At 43.9% G+C, this 21,097-nt stretch overlaps 1 protein-coding gene across 1 annotated transcript in view; it reads left to right on the top strand.

Annotated features, from left to right (window-relative positions):
- Positions 1–8,119: 8,119 nt before the first annotated feature.
- HNF4G (hepatocyte nuclear factor 4 gamma) overlaps positions 8,120–21,097 on the top strand; it is a 282,814-nt gene continuing 269,836 nt past the window's right edge. Inside the window, exon 1 of the mRNA XM_063925028.1 lies at positions 8,120–8,331. The gene's annotated coding sequence lies outside the window, so the exon portion shown is untranslated. The remainder of the gene's footprint in view (positions 8,332–21,097) is intronic.

The following is a 21,097-nucleotide window of genomic DNA, read 5'->3' as shown; positions in this document are numbered from 1 at the left end:
TGCAGTTTCATAAATGTCCATCAACACATACACAAAAGTTAGGGTAAGTGCAAAGAAATATCATGGACACATATAGAAGTATGTGTACTGTACTGTACATCATCATTAAGCTACAAAAGCATTTTCTTGCTCTATTATAAGACTATGGGGTCTATTTACTAAGCTTTGGATGAAGATAAATCCGATGGAGGTAAAGTACCAGCCAATCGGTTCCTAACTGCTATGCCACAGGCTGGGTTTGAAAAATGACAGGAGCCGGTTGGCTGGGACTTTATCTCCGTCGGATTTATCTCCATCCAAGGCTTAGTAAATAGACCCCTATATCTTATAAGGACAAGAAAACAATTAACTAACACTAGAGGATATAAGGTGGCAAAGTATGCCCAAGATGGCATGGCTGAGCCCTCATAGAGTATGCAGGATGCAGCTCCTATAGAGGGTCCACAATGGGTGTGGCCATGCCCCCCAGTCTATGACCTGACCAATCTCTTGGGGTCCTTGCTCAACAGTCATAATCACCATTTGCTGATATTAAACCGTTTCAAATGGACATAATGAGATCATGAGGCAGTTTAAGAGGCTTTGTGCCAAAGTCTACTACACATGCACAGGTCTCCAGGAACACTGTGCCCATGCTATGTTCCATTGACTTCTCTACTGTGTATTTGCAAATCTCCGGTAACATGACTGCCATGCCATTTTCCTGGTGATTTCTGTCTGCAGCGTTTGGCTGACGCACAACTCCAGAGAGGTAAGTATAATTATATGGGTGCAGGGTGTGTGATGTGGGCACCATGTGTACTACCGCACACCCATTGTAGATACGCAAATAAATGTGGCATAACTTGTTGCAAAGCTAATGTCATAGAGTTATATTAACATTTCCAAATATGCAATAAGGAAACACATAGATGTATTATAATGGGTGCAAAGTATGCGGTACACAGGGGCCCATGAGTTCAGGGGGCTCAGAATGTGCACTCTGCACCCAAATAATTATACTTACCCCTCCAGAGTCCCACAGTGGCCGACACCGCCAACATAAATCACTGTGAAAATGCCGAGCACGGCCATTTTCACAATGATTTGTGCATGCATAATAGAGATATCCCCAGGCAGTGGCATCACAGGTTGGTGCGGGTGGTGCGAGGGGTGACACCAAAGTGGAGGCTCCTGCTCAGTGAAAGGAGCCGGGTGCTGCACTGTAATATTACATGCAGCAACCCGTTTCCTGTCACCATGTAGGAGCTGGACCTGCAGCCACGCTAGTCTCCGGGGGCAGGCCAGAACTCCCGGACCCCGAGAGTGATGAAAATGAGGGTCAAGGATGCATAGCCATGCCCCCTCCCATGCACCGGCCCACCTAGCCACGCCCCTCGTGTGAAGCTACATCCCCTTCCCACTTGCTGCCGCACCGGGTACATAAGAGATGAGTGACGCCTCTGGCCCTGGGAACTAGGTTTGGACGCCATGTACTCTGAGACCTGTGAAAGCTATAGTCAACTCACTAGCATAGAGGAGGGGGTCTGCATGGATCATACACACGGGCAATCTCCTCTCTTAACACGTCCCTGAAGAGTAAAGACACAGCAGATAGCACTCGGCCAGATAAAGGAGCACATGGACCTGGAGCTGAAAATATTCAAGGGTTTATTATGTGAAACAGAGGAGGTGTGACCAGAGCCGTAACTAGCTATGGGCGAGAGGGGCATTGCACACAGCGCAATGCGCTGTGAGGCAGAGAAATTTAATCAGACACCCTTTTCCCCTCAGCTGCGCTGCTCAGTGAGGAGACAGCGGGAGCAGCGGCGGACAGGGCAGTGCATCCCTTTATTACAGAGCGAGCGGGGGGAGGGGGGGGAATCCAGTACTGGCACCCACTCGCTGCCGCCAGCTGCTAAATAGCACGCGTCATCGGCAGGGAGCAGTGCATCCGATCACCAATGTGATCATGTGGGATGGATGCATGGTGGGTGAGAGGAGTGGGAGCCATGAGTGCTGATGGAGGGTGTGGGTGGGCTCCAGCAGTGATGGATTACACTGCTGCCCGTACCTTCTCACCCTCAGCGCTGCTGCACACTCACTGACTGGGTCTGGGATGCTGGCACTGCAGTGTAGACAGAAAAGGATGGGTGGAGCCAAAGATAGCACCCGCCCCATTCAGAAGTTAGGACTCGGAGGACAAGCTGCTCCTGTTCTAAGGTCCTTGCTGGCTGCTCTATAGATGCTGAGATGCTGCTGTACCCTCTGCTCCTATATGGTACGTCACTGTACAGCTGTCTCTTCTTTACACATTATATGTGTCACTATACCCCCTCACTCTCACCACGCTGTGTGTGTGACACTGTTGCCTCCAGGCCCCAGTGTGTCACCATTTCCCCTCCTCCTGCTTCCCAAGCTGTGTGTATGTGTGTGTGTGACCCTGTACCATCCAGGCCCCACCAGTGTGTCACCATTTCCCCCCCCCCCTCAAGCTGTGTGTGTGACCCTGTACCCTCCAGGCTCCACAAGTGTGTCACCATTCCCCTCTTCCTTTCCAATCTGTGTGTGTGTGCGTGTGACCCTGTACCCTCCAGTCCCCACCAGTGTGTCACCATTCCCCCCCCTCCCCAAACTGTGTGTGTGTGACCCAGTGCCGTAACTAGGTGTGTGCTAGCAGTGCGTTCCACACAGCGCATGTGCACTGGGAGCGCACCCACTAGCACACACTGGAAGCGGGCAAGCAGGGTATTAGTATTTACCCTGTAGGCGCCGCAGTCCCCCGTCGCTGTCAGCCAAATTTGGAAACAGCAGTGCCGCGCTGCGCTCCCACCCAGCGTTTCAAGCCAGGGATGCGCATGGCATTCTGGGAGCGGCAGTGGGAGAACGGAGAAGAGGAGCAGCCAGCAGCTCACTGCAGCAGCGTATCTTGGTGTTGGGAGTGGCCACAAACACTGCGGCACTGCATCCCCCCCTTCCTGACTACGCCCCTGAGAGAACTGCTGTGCGACCTTGCACTCGGCAGTGTCGCACACATGACCTGCCAGAGGAAGAGTCCAGCGCAGGAGCGGAGGCAGCGTGGGGTGGAGTCACAAAGCGGGGTGGGGGGGGGGGTTACAGCTGGAAGTTGGGAACACACACTTTGCTCAGCGCCTCCACAGTCCACACTGATGTCCCTCACTGTTCATTACACCCACTCTCTGCTCCCCTCACTACTCCCTACTCTCACCCTCACTGATCCCTCTCTGTTACCCTCACTCACCCACCAACATTGCTCCCTACTCTCACCCTCATTGATCCCTACACCCACTCTCTCTGTTACCCTCACTCACCCACCAACATTGCTCCCTACTCTCACCCTCACTGATCCCTACACCCACTCTCTCTGTTACCCTCATTCACCCACCAACATTGCTCCCTACTCTGCACGCTACGCTGTCTGCTGTAATGTGTAAAATGGTGACGCTGTCTGCAGTAATTTGTAAAAAGGGGACGCTGTCTGCCGTAATGTGTATAAAGGGGGACGCTGTCTGCCGTAATGTGTAAAAGGGGGATGCTGTCTGCCGTAATGTGTAGAAAGGGGACGCTGTCTGCCGTAATGTGTAAAAGGGGATGCTGTCTGCCGCAATGTGTAAAAAGGGGACGCTGTCTGCCGTAATGTGTAAAAAGGGGACGCTGTCTGCCGTAATGTGTAAAAAGGGGGACGCTGTCTGCCGTAATGTGTAAAAAGGGGACGCTGTCTACCATAATGTGTAAACGGGGGACGCTGTCTGCTGTAATGTGTAAAAAGGGGACGTTGTCTGCCGTAATGTGTAAAAAGGGAGATGCTGTCTGCCGTAATGTGTAAAAGGGGGACGCTGTCTGCCGTAATGTATAATAAGGGGACGCTGTCTGCCGCAATGTTTAAAAGGGGAACGCTGTCTGCCATAATGTGTAAAAAGGACTGTCTGCCGTAATTTGTAAAAGGGGCTTTACCTTGTCTAGTGGTGCTACTGTGCAGCGTAATTTGAATAATGGAGACTACTGTGCACCGTAGTATGAATTGGTATTATTTTGCGGCCACGCCCCTTCCCCACGAAGCCATGCCCCTATATATTTTTCACGCACCTCCGGTGCGCACTGCCCCTGTCTTGCATGGTGGGGGCAATGCTGTTCCTTGCACACAGCGCTATAATGCCTAGTTACGGCACTGGGTGTGACTGGTGCTGTATGGGTGCACAATTTTAATATTTATGATTTATGGCGACTGTGTGACTAACTTGTGGCCGGTTATCATAATTCTGTCACGATGATGGGCCTATTTTTATGTGTAGGCCTGGAACTGTAGTCCCATCTGCACCATTGTTTATCTGGTTCTGATAGCATTGCTGCCATGAAATAAACATCCTAGGTACTGCCCTTGAAATGCCATAACCCTGCAGTCCTAAGTCATTTATGTCAGTATAAAAATTACATATCTGATAGGAACAGTGGTGCAAGTGTGCGGGTATGGTCGGGTACGGTGTACCCTTAAGAATTTGGCAGCGGGTACGCCGTACGACTACCAGCGCACATTTCAGCGCACCACTTTAGGGAGAGAGGAAAGCGCAGCATGCGCCTCTCCTCTCCTGCCTGACAGCTGACACAGTGACAGGCTGGACTCTGGCGGCCGTGGCATGCACTGAAACGCCGGTTCATGAGCTAATCAGAGCTCACGGAACGGCAGCCAATTGGGAGCTGCTGCTGCCAGACAGCGAGCCCTAATTGGCTTGCGGACCGGTGCCATATCTAAAATACGGGATGCAGGAGGGGCACGTGCTGTGCTTTCCTCTCCCCAGCAGCAGCAGCAGCAGCAGCAGCAGCAGCAGAAGAAGACGACATATATGGCACTCTGGGGGCATGTGTATCTGGCCAAGTGGGAGCATATTTGGCACTGTGAGGGCATATCTGGCACTCTGGGGGCATGTGTATCTGGCAAAGTGGGAGCATATCTGGCACTGTGGGAGCATATCTGGCACTGTGGGGGCATATCTGGCACTCTGGGGGCATGTGTATCTGGCAAAGTAGCGGCATATCTGCCACTGTGGGGGCATATCTGGCACTCTGGGGGCATGTGTATCTGGCAAAGTGGGAGCATATCTGGCACAGTGGGGTCATATCTGGCACTCTGGGGGCATGTGTATCTGGCAAAGTAGGGGCATGTCTTGCACTCTGGTGGGAATATCTGGCAATCTGTGGGCATGTATATCTGGCACTGGGGGTATATCTGGCACTCTGGTGGGAATATCTGGCACTCTGGGGGCATGTATATCTGGCACTGTGGGGCATATCTGGCACTGGGGGTATATCTGGCACTCTGGTGGGAATATCTGGCACTCTGGGGGCATGTATATCTGGCACTGTGGGGCATATCTGGCACTGTGGACATATCTGGCACTCTGGTGGGAATATCCTGCACTCTGGGGACATATCTGGCACTGGGGGCATATCTGGCACTCTGGTGGGAATATCTTGCACTGTGGGGGTATGTGTATCTGGCACTCTGGGGTCATATCTGGTACTAAAGGGGCACATCTAGCACTGAAGGGGCATGGTGGGGGTGTATCTGGCACTGTGGGGGCATATGTGTATCTGCCACCCCCCATATGTGTATCACGCCCCCATTTTCATTGACCACACCCCATGTGGCATTTGGCCACAACCACACAGTACCTATAAGATATTTTTTCTACTTGCACCACTGGATAGGAAACAATATAACATTTTTGTCACAATAATGAAATATTTTAATGTGCTTAGCTAGTAGAGAAAGGCTTGACAGCAATTATTTAAAATATGTTAAATACTGTAGGTATGTCAGAAGCACATTCCTGCACCGCAGAGCTTACCATTAGGGCCATTTTGTGGGGCGGGAGAGCCGTGCAACCGTACGGGGCGCCCGCCGCAGCACTAACTGTGGCTCCCTGCTTCCCCCTCCTCCGTCTCCCTGAGTACCCCGCTCGGGTGGGTGGAGTTTCGCAGAATGACGCGGTTGCGTCGTGATGTCACAACGCAACCGTGTCATTCCGCGAAACTCCGCCCCCCCGAGCGGAGTACAGAGGAGGAGGGGGAAACAAGTTAGGAAGAGGGAGAGGCGGCCTGCGCGAGGAGCGACTGGTGAGGCAGGCCGAAGAACGGGAATCGCCTCTGTAAGTATACCCTCTCTCTATCTCTCTCTCTCTCTAGCTGAGTGCCATAATGTGTAAAATGGGGACACCTGCCATAATGTGTAAAATGGGGACACCTGCCATAATGTGTAAAATGGGGACACCTGCCATAATGTGTAAAATGGGGACACTTGCCATAATGTGTAAAATGGGGACACCTGCCATAATGTGTAAAATGGGGACACTTGCCATAATGTGTAAAATGGGGACACCTGCCATAATGTGTAAAATGGGGACACTTGCCATAATGTGTAAAATGGAGACACCTGCCATAATGTGTAAAATGGGGACACTTGCCATAATGTGTAAAATGGGGACAATTGCCTGCCATAATGTGTAAAATGGGGACACCTGCCGTAATGTGTAAAAAGGGGACTCTTGCCTGCCATAATGTGTGAAATGGGGACTCTTGCCTGCCGTAATGTATAAAATGGGGACTCTTGCCTGCCGTACTGTGTAAAATGGGGACTCTTGCCTGCTGTAATGTGTGAAATGGGGACTCTTGCCTGCCGTAATGTATAAAATGGGGACTCTTGCCTGCCGTACTGTGTAAAATGGGGACTCTTGCCTGCCGTAATGTGCGAAATGGGGACTCTTGCCTGCCATAATGTGGAAAATGGGGGTACGTGCCTGCCGTAATGTGGGGATTTAATGTATCAAGGGCATTGCAGTGTGTGGCATAATATGGTGCAGGGGGCATTACCGTGTGGGGGTTAATACGGTAGAATTTTTTTTTTCCTATGGTGGCCGTGATCTGTTGGAGCAGGGTCAAAAACTGGATTGTGAGGTAGTCCAGACGACACGCCCATTTTAATGAGGCCACGCCCATTTGGCCGAGGCCACACACCCTCACCGGGAGCGCGCGTGCCTATGGCGCACGCAAGTTTTTATTAAAAATCTAGGTGGAGGGAGCACATTTTTTTTATGTCACGAGGGGGATGGTGCATTTTTAAATCTCGCACTGGGAGCAAAATCGGCTAGAAACAGCCCTGCTTACCATCTATTACCGCATTCACACCGCAAATGCCGGATCCTACCCGGTAAGACAAACGTGTACTTACCGGGTGGGATCCGGCATTTGCGCTCCGTTGCAGGCTTTCCGACCCGGCAATATACCGGGTCGGTTGCCATGACAACGGAGGGAGCAGCAGCAGCAGGGGCGGGGGTGGAGGCGGCGTCGGGAGATGAGCTCATCTCCAGCGCCGCCTCTCCCTATCTTGTGAATGGGAACCGTGTCGCATCGACACGGCTCCCATTCACACCGCACCTGACCCGGTAATCAACCCGGGTAAAACCCTTCTTTTTTACCGGGTTGAATTACCGGGTCAGGCGACCCGCTAATTCAGCTAGTGTGCTTTCACATCGCACACTGACCCGGGTCGACACGGCAATATGCCGTGTCGATACCGGGTTATTTGTGCGATGTGAAAGGGGTATAAGTGCACCATGGCACATGACTTGCACAGCTTCACCTGTAGCAAATTGTCCCTGGCACATACTGAATTTAGAATGATGTTTCTTTTTCCTCTTTGCACCTGGTATCATGCCATTATATTGCTCTGTCAGCACTATCAGAGTAACATAATGTACAGTATTACTTAATGCACTAGGCATTGAGATAACATGAAACTGAATTTTGCATTTTCTAAAATAGAAAAAAAAAAGCAATGTAAATAAATAATATGATTTTCATTACTGTTCTTCCTGACCTTGTGCAGAACAATATTTACCTGGGTCATAATATACTCATTACTGTAAATGTTATTTAAATCCTTTTCTTCAGTTCAGTTTTTTCCTCCTCCACCCTATACTTTAGTGATCTATAAAGCAGCCTGCTGTAAAAGATAGTGTGCAAAACTAGTAGCTTTCATTTTTCCCTGTGGTTTACTACAGTAGTTACTGTTTAACATCCCCACCCACGTTTTTAGTTTGTTTAGTAAATCGATCTGATGGTAGGCAGCCCTGTCGCCATTGAGTAAAGGTAATATTCTATAGCATATGGTAACGTCTATTCATCTGAATTTAGAAACACATACGCAGAAAGGAACCTGTTTAGAGAATATCATCTAAGAAAGCTGACACTGTTGTTCTGAATCTGGTCAAGCACTTGAATCGTGAAAATGAAGCTTTGGTGGTGATATCGGATTTCAGAAGATAACCTAACAAGGTTAGTGCAAGATAAATAGGGCTCAGAAGGCTTGGCAAGACAAAATATAAGCATACCGTAGTTACCCACAAAGTTAAGTTAATAGGGTTTTTTGTGATCATTTATGTTCTCTACAGGCATATAGCTGTGTTTATGTGTCACGTGACTTCTTTGACACTGATCAGTGCGACACTTGATCTATGCTGTCATTTAATACCTTAATTTGTGTTTTCACTGCTATTTGCTATATATAGTACCTGGTATGTATCTTTTATGGTTTGATTTTATATACTTTTGCCACACAAGTCATTATTTTTTATATCAATTTTTTATTTTATTTTATGAAATGTTATTGATTGTAAATAATATATTCTGTTATAAAAAGAAAAGCAAAAAATGTTTTTGAACAACAATTAACTTTGCATATGTGATCCAAGCCAACTGATGTTTTGCTTTTGTTTGTATAAAGATTCTAATTTACGCTAGATCCATCACACAATTGTGATACGTCCCAGTATATGCGCTATGTATACTGTGCGGTTGTGTGCAGAAAGCTTTTGAATGGGTTTATTTATCTATGACCCTTTTCTGAAATGTGGAGAAGAAAAAATTTTTTTCCATTTCTTACATTCAGGAGAACTTTAGGTATATGGTAAACATTAGTTACTGTACTTTCAATGTGAGGCTAAGCCACCTCCCTAAACACAGAAACTTGTACAACACCCTTCTTTAGAATGTTGAAGACCTTTTGTAATACTGTAGCTAGAAGCTCTATATAAAGACATGTTAAATGTTATAATTTATTGTCAATAGTCACTGAGAATTCCAGTATAGTTTTCATCGTGGGCATTGCGCAGTATATTCACTGTAGTCAATATGTATCTTTGATAGGATGGTAGGTTAAATGTCATTGAGATACAGTGATGTTTGCATGTAAATATTATAGGCGTTCCGGCAGGAGTGAGTTGACTCACATTGCAATGGAATGACACAATAAGTGGAAGTTTGACTGTAGATTCTAGAAGGTCCAGAAAAATATATACAGTATTGCTACAGTATATACACAGAAAATATAGAGACATGCGGGTAAATTTACTGTACTAAGCGCCGGTTGCAGAGAATCCATGTCTTTGGCAGTTTGAGTTGCTGGATTTAATAGGACAATAAGGTTTTGTATTTAAATGTTATTGTCCCTTTAAAACCCAGTATCCGCATTTGTCTGAAAAACCCTGATTAGTAAATTTACCTCATAGGATTTGAGAGCACAAAAGTGATTACTCAATATTCTGGCTCCTTACTTATTTCTTTCATTTGTGAAAGCATGGTTGTTTTGTTATTGTTTCAATTTGTGTTTCAATAATAATAATAATAATAATAATTATTATTATTATTATTATTATTATGAGTTATTAAAAATAACTATATATTTGTCCGAGACTATCCTATAAGTCTAACAATTCTTAATGTAAAAAGTACCTCATATTTAATTTTAGTCTTCCTCCCTTCGATATATAACAACTCATGATCTGTACAAGAACTGCTTCTTTCATCCACTCATTACCTGCTGCCATATTCATGATTACCGGACTTCTCTGGGGCTGCACCCACTCTGTGTAATGCTCTTTCCTATACAACAAGACTTACTTCTAGACTCCAAACCTTGTAGCATTCCCTAAAACTCAGACAAGATTATCAAATTCCAGAACCACCCATAAGCTATTCTGCCACCTAACATCCCTATACACAGTTCATAAAAACTTATATACTGTACAGTATGTTCTCTTTCTAGAATGACACTTCCCACTGACCCAAGGCTAACATTACTGTAAGACCTGGATCATATATCACACCAAGAACCTTTGCAATTGAAAGGAACACTTTGCAATGTGTAGCACTAATGCATCACTTGTGAGATTTATCAACCCTTCAAGAGAGATAAAGTAGAGAAGTGTTCCATAGCAGCCAATCAGCTTAGAGACTGTGCTAGATAAATAATAGATAGAAGCTGATTGGTTTTTATAGGTACCCACCTTATCTCTCTCAAAGGTTTAATGCAACTCCCTTTTGGTACTTTCATGAGCAAGATGTGCAACACATGGAGCTATTTATGCAGTGGATATTCTGTTAATAATTTTTCATGTAACCCTTGTATGCAGTGGTGGATTTTATCCATGGACTGCAGGGATGCAGCCCCCCCTAGTAATATCATCCACCTCAGTGAGCCAGTTTCAGTCCGTGATTGCACTGGTTTTATTGTGACTAGCAGTGACTTCCCACTGAAAGTGCTTCTTGACAGTCACCCACACGACAGGAGGTCCCATTATGGGACTACTAGGGCTGAGATTAGCAGAGAGCGTGCTTCCTGTGGAAATCCAATTTCTGCCTTTTGGGCAGTCCTGCCAAGTTTCTATGGGCTGCAGCTGATGCAGTCCATAAAAGCTGGTATTTTGTGCATGCACAGTCCCACCACTGCTTATGTGCATGCACCGGTCCCAGATCCTACCAGATCCATTGCGCAGGTGTTGGGACTAGGCGGGCCGGGGTTCTCCTTCTGTCCTCCTACTGCAGGAAGCACGGGCAGTGGCAGCTCCCTCCTCCAAAGAGGTAGAAGCATCTGCTGCTTGTATGTATTATTTCCATGTATTGTTTATCTCACATATTATAACTTATATAATGTGCCCAAGATAGCTGCCTTGCCAGGTACTGTTATACATAGGCTGAACAATGCATGGTTCTGATGATTTTGTAAGGATTATGTACAGTGGTGCAAGTAGAAATATTTTCTTAGTGGTACTGTGTGCCGAAAAATGGGCGTGGTCATGTGTTGTGAGGGAGCGTGGCCACATGCTTCTAGTGGGAGTGGCTACATGACACTAGCGGTGTGGCCACACGACAGCCCCTTTTTTTTGGAATCCGGAGGCAAGGCTAAAAATATATAGTAATGCCTCCAGTATAATAGAAATATATAGTGATACCTCCAGTATAATAGAAATATATAGTAATGCATCCAGTATAATAGAAATATATAGTGATACCTCCAGTATAATAGAAATATATAATGATACCTCCAGTATAATAGAAATATATAGTAATGCATCCAGTATAATAGAAATATATAGTAATACCTCCAGTATAATAGAAATATATAGTGATACCTCCAGTATAATAGAAATATATAGTAATACTTCCAGTATAATAGAAATATATAGTAATACTTCCAGTATAATAGAAATATATAGTGATACATCCAGTATAATAGAAATATATAGTAATACTTCCAGTATAATAGAAATATATAGTAATGCATCCAGTATAATAGAAATATATAGTAATGCCTCCAGTATAATAGAAATATATAATGATACCTCCAGTATAATAGAAATATATAGTAATGCATCCAGTATAATAGAAATATATAGTAATACCTCCAGTATAATAGAAATATAAAGTGATACCTCCAGTATAATAGAAATATATAGTAATGCCCCCAATTTAATAAGAATATATAGTAATGCCTCCATTATAACAGGAAAATACAGCCACTGTCGCACTCCCAGGAACCCTGACAAAGTGGAAGGAGCCGTCATGCTGCTAAACACCATGGTCTTGTTGCTTTGTGGCACATTATAATTGTGGTAATGGCAAAGTGTGTGACAGGTGGTACTGCGTACCCGCTGCCAAATTCTTAAGGGTACTCCGTACACAAGCGTACCCTCATACTTGCACCGCTGATTATGTATCTTGCTTTAGTATTCTGTATCTCCCTCATTGTGTGTCACCTCATCCAGGCATTGCCCGTTCCTCCTAGTGTAGCCCCCAAGTTGACTGCCTCATCTGATACTTTTTTGAGAAGGAAGAATAATCCTTTAAACTGAAGCACAAAATGACTGCCTCACCTCTATATTACAGTATGTTCATGGTATCTATATTTTTTCCAAATGTAAATATCTGTGTTACTGTATGTTCATATTTTCTGTAATGCGCCTTTAGTCACTTTGGAGAAAAGTGCTAATTAAATAAAATTATTATTATTCATGAAATCCCGCATTCCCTATAGATTGTAAGCTTGGACCTTCTTTGTCTGTTTGTTATATCCCAGCTTCATTTTATTACTGTTTTGATTCTAATAGTAAAGCGTACTGTAACTGAATATGCTTCTGCTATATATAAATGTTAATGAAATAAAAATGACATAAATAGATGTTCTGTTTCCAAACTAGAGACGCAAAAAAATGTTTCAAAATGGTTCTCAGACCACCTCCTCGATTTGGTTCCAAAACTTGAATTTACGTCTCAAATTAAAGATTAGACTAAACATGAAAATCAATTTCAAGTAAAGCATACATGTTCAACAATATTTTAGCCAACTGAACCATTTAATAGCATGTTTTTGTAATGGATTTTTTCAATGATTACATTTGTATAGTATTTTTGAAAGTTTTCCATGCAAAGTACACATTTTGAACCAGAATAAAATGGTTTTTTTTTTTAAATAGAAAAATTAATTTTAAAACTACTATTAAAAGTAGCAATATGAAAGAAACAATGTAATGTTTATTTGAATTACTTTTAGGACTTTGAGCAACACCAATGAGGTTTTATTCCATTATTCAAGAGCAGTGTAGTCAAGGTGGTCTAACCACAATTAAAACAACAGATACCAGTCTAATTCAGTTGGATTTTAAACTGGTTCAACTAATTTTAGCATATCAAGGAGATTTATCAAAGCTTGGGGAGAGCTTTCTCTTTCTCCAAGCTTTGATAAATATCCCCCAAGTCCTGAGTACATTGCATACATAGCATAAAGAAAATGCAAGAAACCAAGTAAATTTGTATGCACTTTACCGGGATCCGGTCTGAAGATCGACAGTGTCTAGGTCGACTATGTTTAGGTCGACCACTATAGGTCGACAGTCACTAGGTCGACATGTTTTCAAGGTTGACAGGGTTTCTAGGTTGACATGTTCAAGGTTGACAGGTCAAAAGGTCGACAAATTTTTTTTACATTTTTTTCTTTTTTTGTACTTTTTCATACTTAACGATCCATGCGGACTATGATTGGGAATAGTAACCTGTGCCAAGCGCAGCAGTAGCGGAGCGAGGCACCTTGCCCGCAGCATGGCGAGCAAAGCGAGCCATGCGAGGGGACACGGTGCACTAATTGGGCTTCCCGGTCACTGTACGGAGAAAACGACACCAAAAACCCATGAAAAACTCATGTCGACCTTTTGACATGTCGACCTAGACCCTGTCGACCTAGACCCCATCGACCTAGTGACTGTCGACCTATAGTGGTCGACCTAAACATTGTCGACCTAGACACTGTCGATCTAATGATCCACACCCACTTTACCAATGCAATACACATATTTCATGTTCTACCAATTACAAAGAGTTACATTGAACACGAGGATTATATTCAGTTTGAGTATGGTCAGAGCTGAATTTCCTCACTTAGTAGTGCTAACACTGGATTACGTTTCCCAGAAGCAGAATACAGTATATACTGTACTGCAAACACAATGAGAGAAAAGCATAATAGTGCAATGGGGAAAAGAAATATATTCCTGATAAAAATCTTTTGACCAGTTGACCAACATACAGTGTTTACCACAAAACTGTCAGAGACACTCTTTTACAATGTCATAATCAGGGTTAGACTGGCCCACAGGGGTACAGGGGAAACCACTGGTGGGCCCCACTGCCAGGGGGGCCACCTCCTCCTCTAGGGATCAGGTTCCACACTGTGCACTTGAATTGTACATTATACATATTATCTACAGTGCATTGCAGTTATTAGTCTGGTACATTATCATTCATGAACTAGCAGTATTTACCATATATATTTATCATGGGGCCCATACCATGGTTAGCCCAGCCTCTGTGGCAGCTAGCCACACCCCTAAGCATGGGCCTCTACCACTGCATTCCCCCGGTGGGCCCTCCATGCCCCAGTCCGACACTGGTCATAATTCATCATATTGGGATACTTATGATTTCTTGACAGTAATGCTCTTGACAGTCTAAATGTTGACTATGTTATGTTTACGGGACAATGCCAACACAATGTTATTTAAAGAATTCTAACTGTGTCTGCATTAAAGCTGTAAACATATTAGTAAAGCATAATGTTTAAAGTTATAATGCTGACATGGTTAAAATGCTTTTAATAGCATTACAATGGTACCAGCATTGTCCTACCAACATAACACTGTCAACAAATTGACTGTTGACAGCATTAGTGTCGACAAATTGGCTACTTCCCATCACATCAAGCACAGCACAAAGTAGATAAAGAGGGGCTAATTCAGACCTCATCGCTGCTGTGCGTTTTCGCACAGTGGACGATCAGGTCTGAACTGCGCATGTGCATGCGACGCAGTGTGCATGTGCGTTCGCTGGGTGGCAGGGGGCGGGCCGGTGGCATTTGACTGCCGATTTGGGGGCGCAGTCTGGGCAACGCAGGCATGCCCAGACTGTGCGGAGGGTGGTCCGTGGCAGCTGCGTGATTTTACACGCAGCTGCTGCGACCTGGGATGCGACAAGTAGCTCCCTGCCAGCGTGCAGGAGCTGCGCAGGTAGGGAGCTACTTGTCAAGTACAAAAGCATCGCCGCTGTGCGAAGCTTTTGTACTTGTGCAGGGAAGGGGGGGCAGAGCCTGACATGCAGGGTGGACTAGTCCCCCCCCCCCCCGCATGTCAAAGTAAATGATTGTAGATGTGCTAAATTTAGTACATCTACGATCAACTCTGAATTACCCCCAGAGTCTATTCCATCCAACTCTGCCGAAATTAGATGAGGGTGGAACAATCACCTTTTTTTCTAGCCATTGGTAAGTTAGTGAGGTGCACCAATGCTGCAGGAGCACAAACATTTATCCTGAAAGTAGACTTTAATGCTTTATAATGGTTTATGATGGTTAGACTTGTAGTTGCTTTGTAACAGCCTTTTCTATTAATTTCCAGGGTGTGGATTATTAAATCTACACTAAAAAGGCCTATAGTTAATAAGTAGACTACTAATGGTCGACATGCATTAGGTTGATAGGGGAAACATGTCGACAGGGTCAAAATGTCAACATTGAATAGATAGACAGTAGAAAAGGTCGACAGGGTCAAAAGATCGACATGGAAATGGTTGACACAAATAAGGTAAACACATTATTTGGGGGGGGGGGGGGGGTGTTTTGGCACTTTTCTGCCACAAACAAGCCCCATTAGTGTACCATGTCCCCTCAAATGGCGAGCGAATGTATGGTATGCTGATAAAACTGATAAAAAATGTAATATAAAAAAAACTTGTGTCGACCATATGTGTTGACATTTTGACCCTGTCAACCTTTTGAACATGTCGACATTTTGAACTACCCATGTTTTACATGTCGATCTTTTGACCCTGTCGGCCTAATGCAGGTCGACCAAGGGTAGTCTACCTAACCACTGTAGACCTTTTAAGTGTACATCTATAGAATGGATTCCTAATTTCCCTAAGCAACTCTCTAATTAGGTCAGTCACTTAATTGCCTGCAATGATAACACAATGCAGTATGTGATTAGCCATGTGGCTTTCGGGTGTGACCACAAGTAAAGGGCCATATACACGGGAGAGATGTGTGCTGAGCGAACTGCTCAGCACACATATCTCCCGCCGCTCAGCACAGCGCGATGTGTGCTGAGCGATGCTGGGGAAGGGGGGGGGATGGGCTGCCCGGGTGAAATGAGTGACCTGCTAGATTGAGCCTGCTAGATTGAGCCTGCTGAACCCCTTAAGATGTAAGCCATTCACAGTATTAAAGAGATATTTTCTAAAATGTTAAAGTTTGTTATCAACTCAGACATTGCATTCTCTAAGTACTTATGAACCATTTTGGGTGCTCTAGAACTGTATGCAAACAATATGTTGTTTTATTTTCATTTAGCTATGTCTTAGTTCTGCTATTGCATAATACCGTTTTCAGCATATTTTTGGGGATCTGAGCGTTTGCTATTTTCATTCAATGTATTGGCTATACTTTATATCTTCATTTTGCACGTTGTTGAATTATGCATATAGCACAATAGCAAGACAGAGATGGGAGAGTGATGCGAGGCTGCAGGCAATGCTTTCTATCATCCAGGTCAGCAGTAATATTAGTATTAGTGATGAGCGGGTTCGGTTTCTCGGAAACCGAACCCCCCCGAACTTCACCCATTTTACACGGGTCCGAGGCAGGTTCGAACCTTCCCGCCTTGCTCGGCTAACCCGAGCGCGCCCAAATGTCATCATCCCGCTGTCGGATTCTCGCAAGATTCGGATTCTATATAAGCAGCCGCGCGTCGCCGCCATTTTCACTCGTGCATTGGAGATGATAGGGAGAGGACGTGGCTGGCGTCCTCTCCGTTTATTGTTGAACTTGATTGCTTTATTGCTTAATTGTGGGGAGGACTGGGGAGCAGCTGTTAGGAGGAGTACAGTGCAGAGTTTTGCTGATAAGTGACCACCAGTTTTATCCGTTCTCTGCCTGAAAAAAACGCTCCATACCATATCTGTGCTCAGTGTGCTGCATAATATATCTGTGCTCACACTGCTTAATTGTGGGGACTGGGGAGCAGCTGTATTATATAGCAGGAGTACAGTGCAGAGTTTTGCTGACAGTGACCACCAGTATACGTTGTCTGCCTGAAAAACACTCCATATCTGTGCTCAGTGTGCTGCTTTATTGTGGGGACTGGGGACCACCAGTATAATTAATATTATATAGGAGGAGTACAGTGCAGAGTTTTGCTGACACAGTGACCACCAGTATACTATATATAGCAGTACGGTAGGCCACTGCTGTACCTACCTCTGTGTCGTCATTCATTAAGTATACTATCCATCTACATTCTATACCTGTGGTGCATTTTAGTTTTGCAGTTTGCTGACACAGTGACCACCAGTATACTATATATAGCAGTACGGTAGGCCACTGCTGTACCTACCTCTGTGTCGTCATTCATTAAGTATACTATCCATCTACATTCTATACCTGTGGTGCATTTTAGTTTTGCAGTTTGCTGACACAGTGACCACCAGTATACTATATATAGCAGTACCTACCGTACTGCTATATATAGTATACTGGTGGTCACTGTGTCAGCAAACTGCTGTACCTACCTCTGTGTCATCATTCATTAAGTATACTATCCATCTACATTCTATACCTGTGGTGCATTTTAGTTTTGCAGTTTGCGGACACAGTGACCACCAGTATACTATATATAGCAGTATGGTAGGCCACTGCTATACCTACCTCTGTGTCGTTATTCATTAAGTATACTATCCATCTACATTCTATACCTGTGGTGCATTTTAGTTTTGCAATTTGCTGACACAGTGACCACCAGTATACTATATATAGCAGTACGGTAGGCCACTGCTGTACCTACCTCTGTGTTGTCATTCATTAAGTATACTATCCATCTACATTCTATACCTGTGGTGCATTTTAGTTTTGCAGTTTGCTGACACAGTGACCACCAGTTTACTATATATAGCAGTACGGTAGGCCACTGCTGTACCTACCTCTGTGTCGTCATTCATTAAGTATACTATCCATCTACATTCTATACCTGTGGTGCATTTTAGTTTTGCAGTTTGCTGACACAGTGACCACCAGTATACTATATATAGCAGTACGGTAGGCCACTGCTGTACCTACCTCTGTGTCGTCATTCATTAAGTATACTATCCATCTACATTCTATACCTGTAATGCATTTTAGTTTTGCAGTTTGCTGACACAGTGACCACCAGTATACTATATATAGCAGTACGGTAGGCCACTGCTGTACCTACCTCTGTGTCGTCATTCATTAAGTATACTATCCATCTACATTCTATACCTGTGGTGTGCCTCTTTTTTTCTTTGCATCATGTGCTGTTTGGGGACAATTTTTTTGAAGTGCCATCCTGTCTTGACACTGCAGTGCCACTCCTAGATGGGCCAGGTGTTTGTGTCGGCCACTTGTGTCGCTTAGCTTAGTCACACAGCGACCTTGGTGCGCCTCTTTTTTTCTTTGCATCATGTGCTGTTTGGGGACAATTTTTTTGAAGTGCCATCCTGTCTTGACACTGCAGTGCCACTCCTAGATGGGCCAGGTGTTTGTGTCGGCCACTTGTGTCGCTTAGCTTAGTCACACAGCGACCTTGGTGCGCCTCTTTTTTTCTTTGCATCATGTGCTGTTTGGGGACAATTTTTTTGAAAAGCCATCCTGTCTTGACACTGCAGTGCCACTCCTAGATGGGCCAGGTGTTTGTGTCGGCCACTTGTGTCGCTTAGCTTAGTCACACAGCGACCTTGGTGCACCTCTTTTTTTCTTTGCATCATGTGCTGTTTGGGGAAATTTTTTTTGAAGTGCCATCCTGTCTTGACACTGCAGTGCCACTCCTAGATGGGCCAGATGTTTGTGTCGGCCACTTGTGTCGCTTAGCTTAGCCATCCAGCGACCTCGGTGCAAATTGTAGGACTAAAAATAATATTGTGAGGTGTGAGGTTTTTAGAATAGAGTGGAAATGAGTGGAAATGATGGTAATTGAGGTTAATAATACTATGGAATCAAAATGACCCCCCAATTCTATGATTTAAGCTGTTTTTTAGAGATTTTTGAAAAAAACACCCGAATCCAAAACACACCCGAATCCTAAAAAAAAATTTCGGTGAGGTTTTGCCAAAACGCGTCCGAATCCAAAACGCGGCCGCGGAACCGAATCCAAAACCAAAACACAAAACCCGAAAAATGTCCGGTGCACATCACTAATTAGTATACAATCATTTCAATGTTTGCTTAATGATTTTGAGGCGTGAGAGTGCAATAAAATATCTCTTCCTCTTCCCTACACAGACCCAGCTAAAAGGCAATGGTGCTATTGAATAGATTCAAATTATAAATAGAGGAACTGAATATACAGTAAATGGCAAGCATCTCCCATATTGAAGAGTTTTTTTTACACAATGACAAAAATGTAGCGTAAACTAGAAAACAGGGGCATGTGAAATAGAAGATATTAATGGGAAATGCAGAGATACGAGGGTTTAGTTCTCACAAACACTAAAGGAGAAAAAGATAAAGAAACAGGAATTTAGCACACTGTAAATTCAAATTCTGAATGCTTTATTTGAGAAACAATTTGACACAGCTCAGGAATACAGAATTTAAATGGCAGACTGATGATTCCTTTAGCTGTTGTTGGAGTGGTGCAAAGAGACACCAGGCATATAAAAATAGTTCCAATATATTTTGTGGGATGAGTGAGGCTTGCTTCCGATTTATCTGATAACACGATAGGAATTCACGGAGACCTGAATATAAAATAATAACATTCCCCATAATTTAGTTGTTTATGTTTTTGTTCTCTCTGTACACTATGGCAATATGAAGATGTGGAGATGCCATCTTTGCAAATTCTCTCCTAGGTTTTTATGTTTATTACTGTCAGAAAGCCTCCCTTCCCAACCTTAATTTTACACAAAAATATATCAAATCAGCTAGACAAACCCATCTCCTGACATCAAAGCACAAGATTAATCCTTTGAAAAACTCACCTCTGTATGTTATTCACCAATTAGACACAGCAGGCATGATGCAATGTACAAAACTGTTCCACTGAAGTTTTGTATCATTGAACATTTGCCCGTGAAATTTCTCTATGGAAAATGATGGTCTTACTGTATGTCTGCTATGCGCAATTCTTCATGCAATTTTTTTTTTACACAAAATTCCCCTATTATTTACATTCCACCAGCAAATGCCCTAACATTTATGTTCCACCTTGAATCATCCCTTATTATACCTCAACCACACCACAGAGCAGAATATATTGACACCACTGTCATCCTAGCTCTGTTTGTAGACTCTAAATTCTGTAAAATTTGGAATTTACAAATATACTGTGGAATGATTAAAATTTAACGACTAAAACATTCTGCTCTGGACAGTGGCCTGTTCTGTAGTGAAATGCAATCTTGAAAAAATGTTGCTGCAACTTTGCTGATCTATAATCACAGCCTTGAATGTGAGGACCTTGTTGCAGTTAGAGAACTAGACACACAAAGACTAATTAACTAAATACAGTAGAAGCACCACAAAACCCCTTCTACCATTGAACTTAGATGGTTTGCTTAACATGCGTCAAGGTGCACCTACTCTTTTGGGAAGGCAGGTGGAAATATTACGTTCAAGTAAGTTTAATATTTGGTGCATTCTGCAAAAGGGTAAAATTCACACAAAATCCAAACTCTTTTACAACTAATTTAACATTTTTCATGTTCCTTTTTTTTAAGAAATATTGCAAATCTTAGCCTCATTTCTAGATTCTGGGGGTATTCAATTAGTGACTTTTTTTGACCAGTCGAAGAAACTTCTCTTTTTGCCCATTTTTAGGTTGAATTTACATTCAACCTATTCAGTGCCTGTGCCCTTTTTTTGACTGGTCGAATAATCTGGCACTGGCGAAAACCAAGTGTATCAGGGGAATTCGCCGCTGATACACATATTTTGGTGAATTCACAGGCATTTTCACCCATTTCTGGTGCAATTTTCCCCATGATGATTCGCACACAAAAAAAAAAGTGAAACTGCATGGGCGAAAATGGATTAAAAAATGGGCAAAAACACATGCAATTGAATACCCTGTGAATGCCCTGTGTCAAACTAGTGCAGCACTTAATTGAATACCCCCCTATGTATGAATCTATGGGATATGGCACTTCCTTCAATACAGGTGATATTGTGTGTGTCCAAGTTTTGCTTATAGTGGGTAAGGTGCTT

The sequence above is a fragment of the Pseudophryne corroboree genome, chromosome 5, assembly GCF_028390025.1.
Source record: "Pseudophryne corroboree isolate aPseCor3 chromosome 5, aPseCor3.hap2, whole genome shotgun sequence".
In the NCBI taxonomy this organism is placed as follows: Eukaryota; Metazoa; Chordata; class Amphibia; order Anura; family Myobatrachidae; genus Pseudophryne; species Pseudophryne corroboree.
This window is presented reverse-complemented; position numbering and strand designations above follow the sequence as displayed.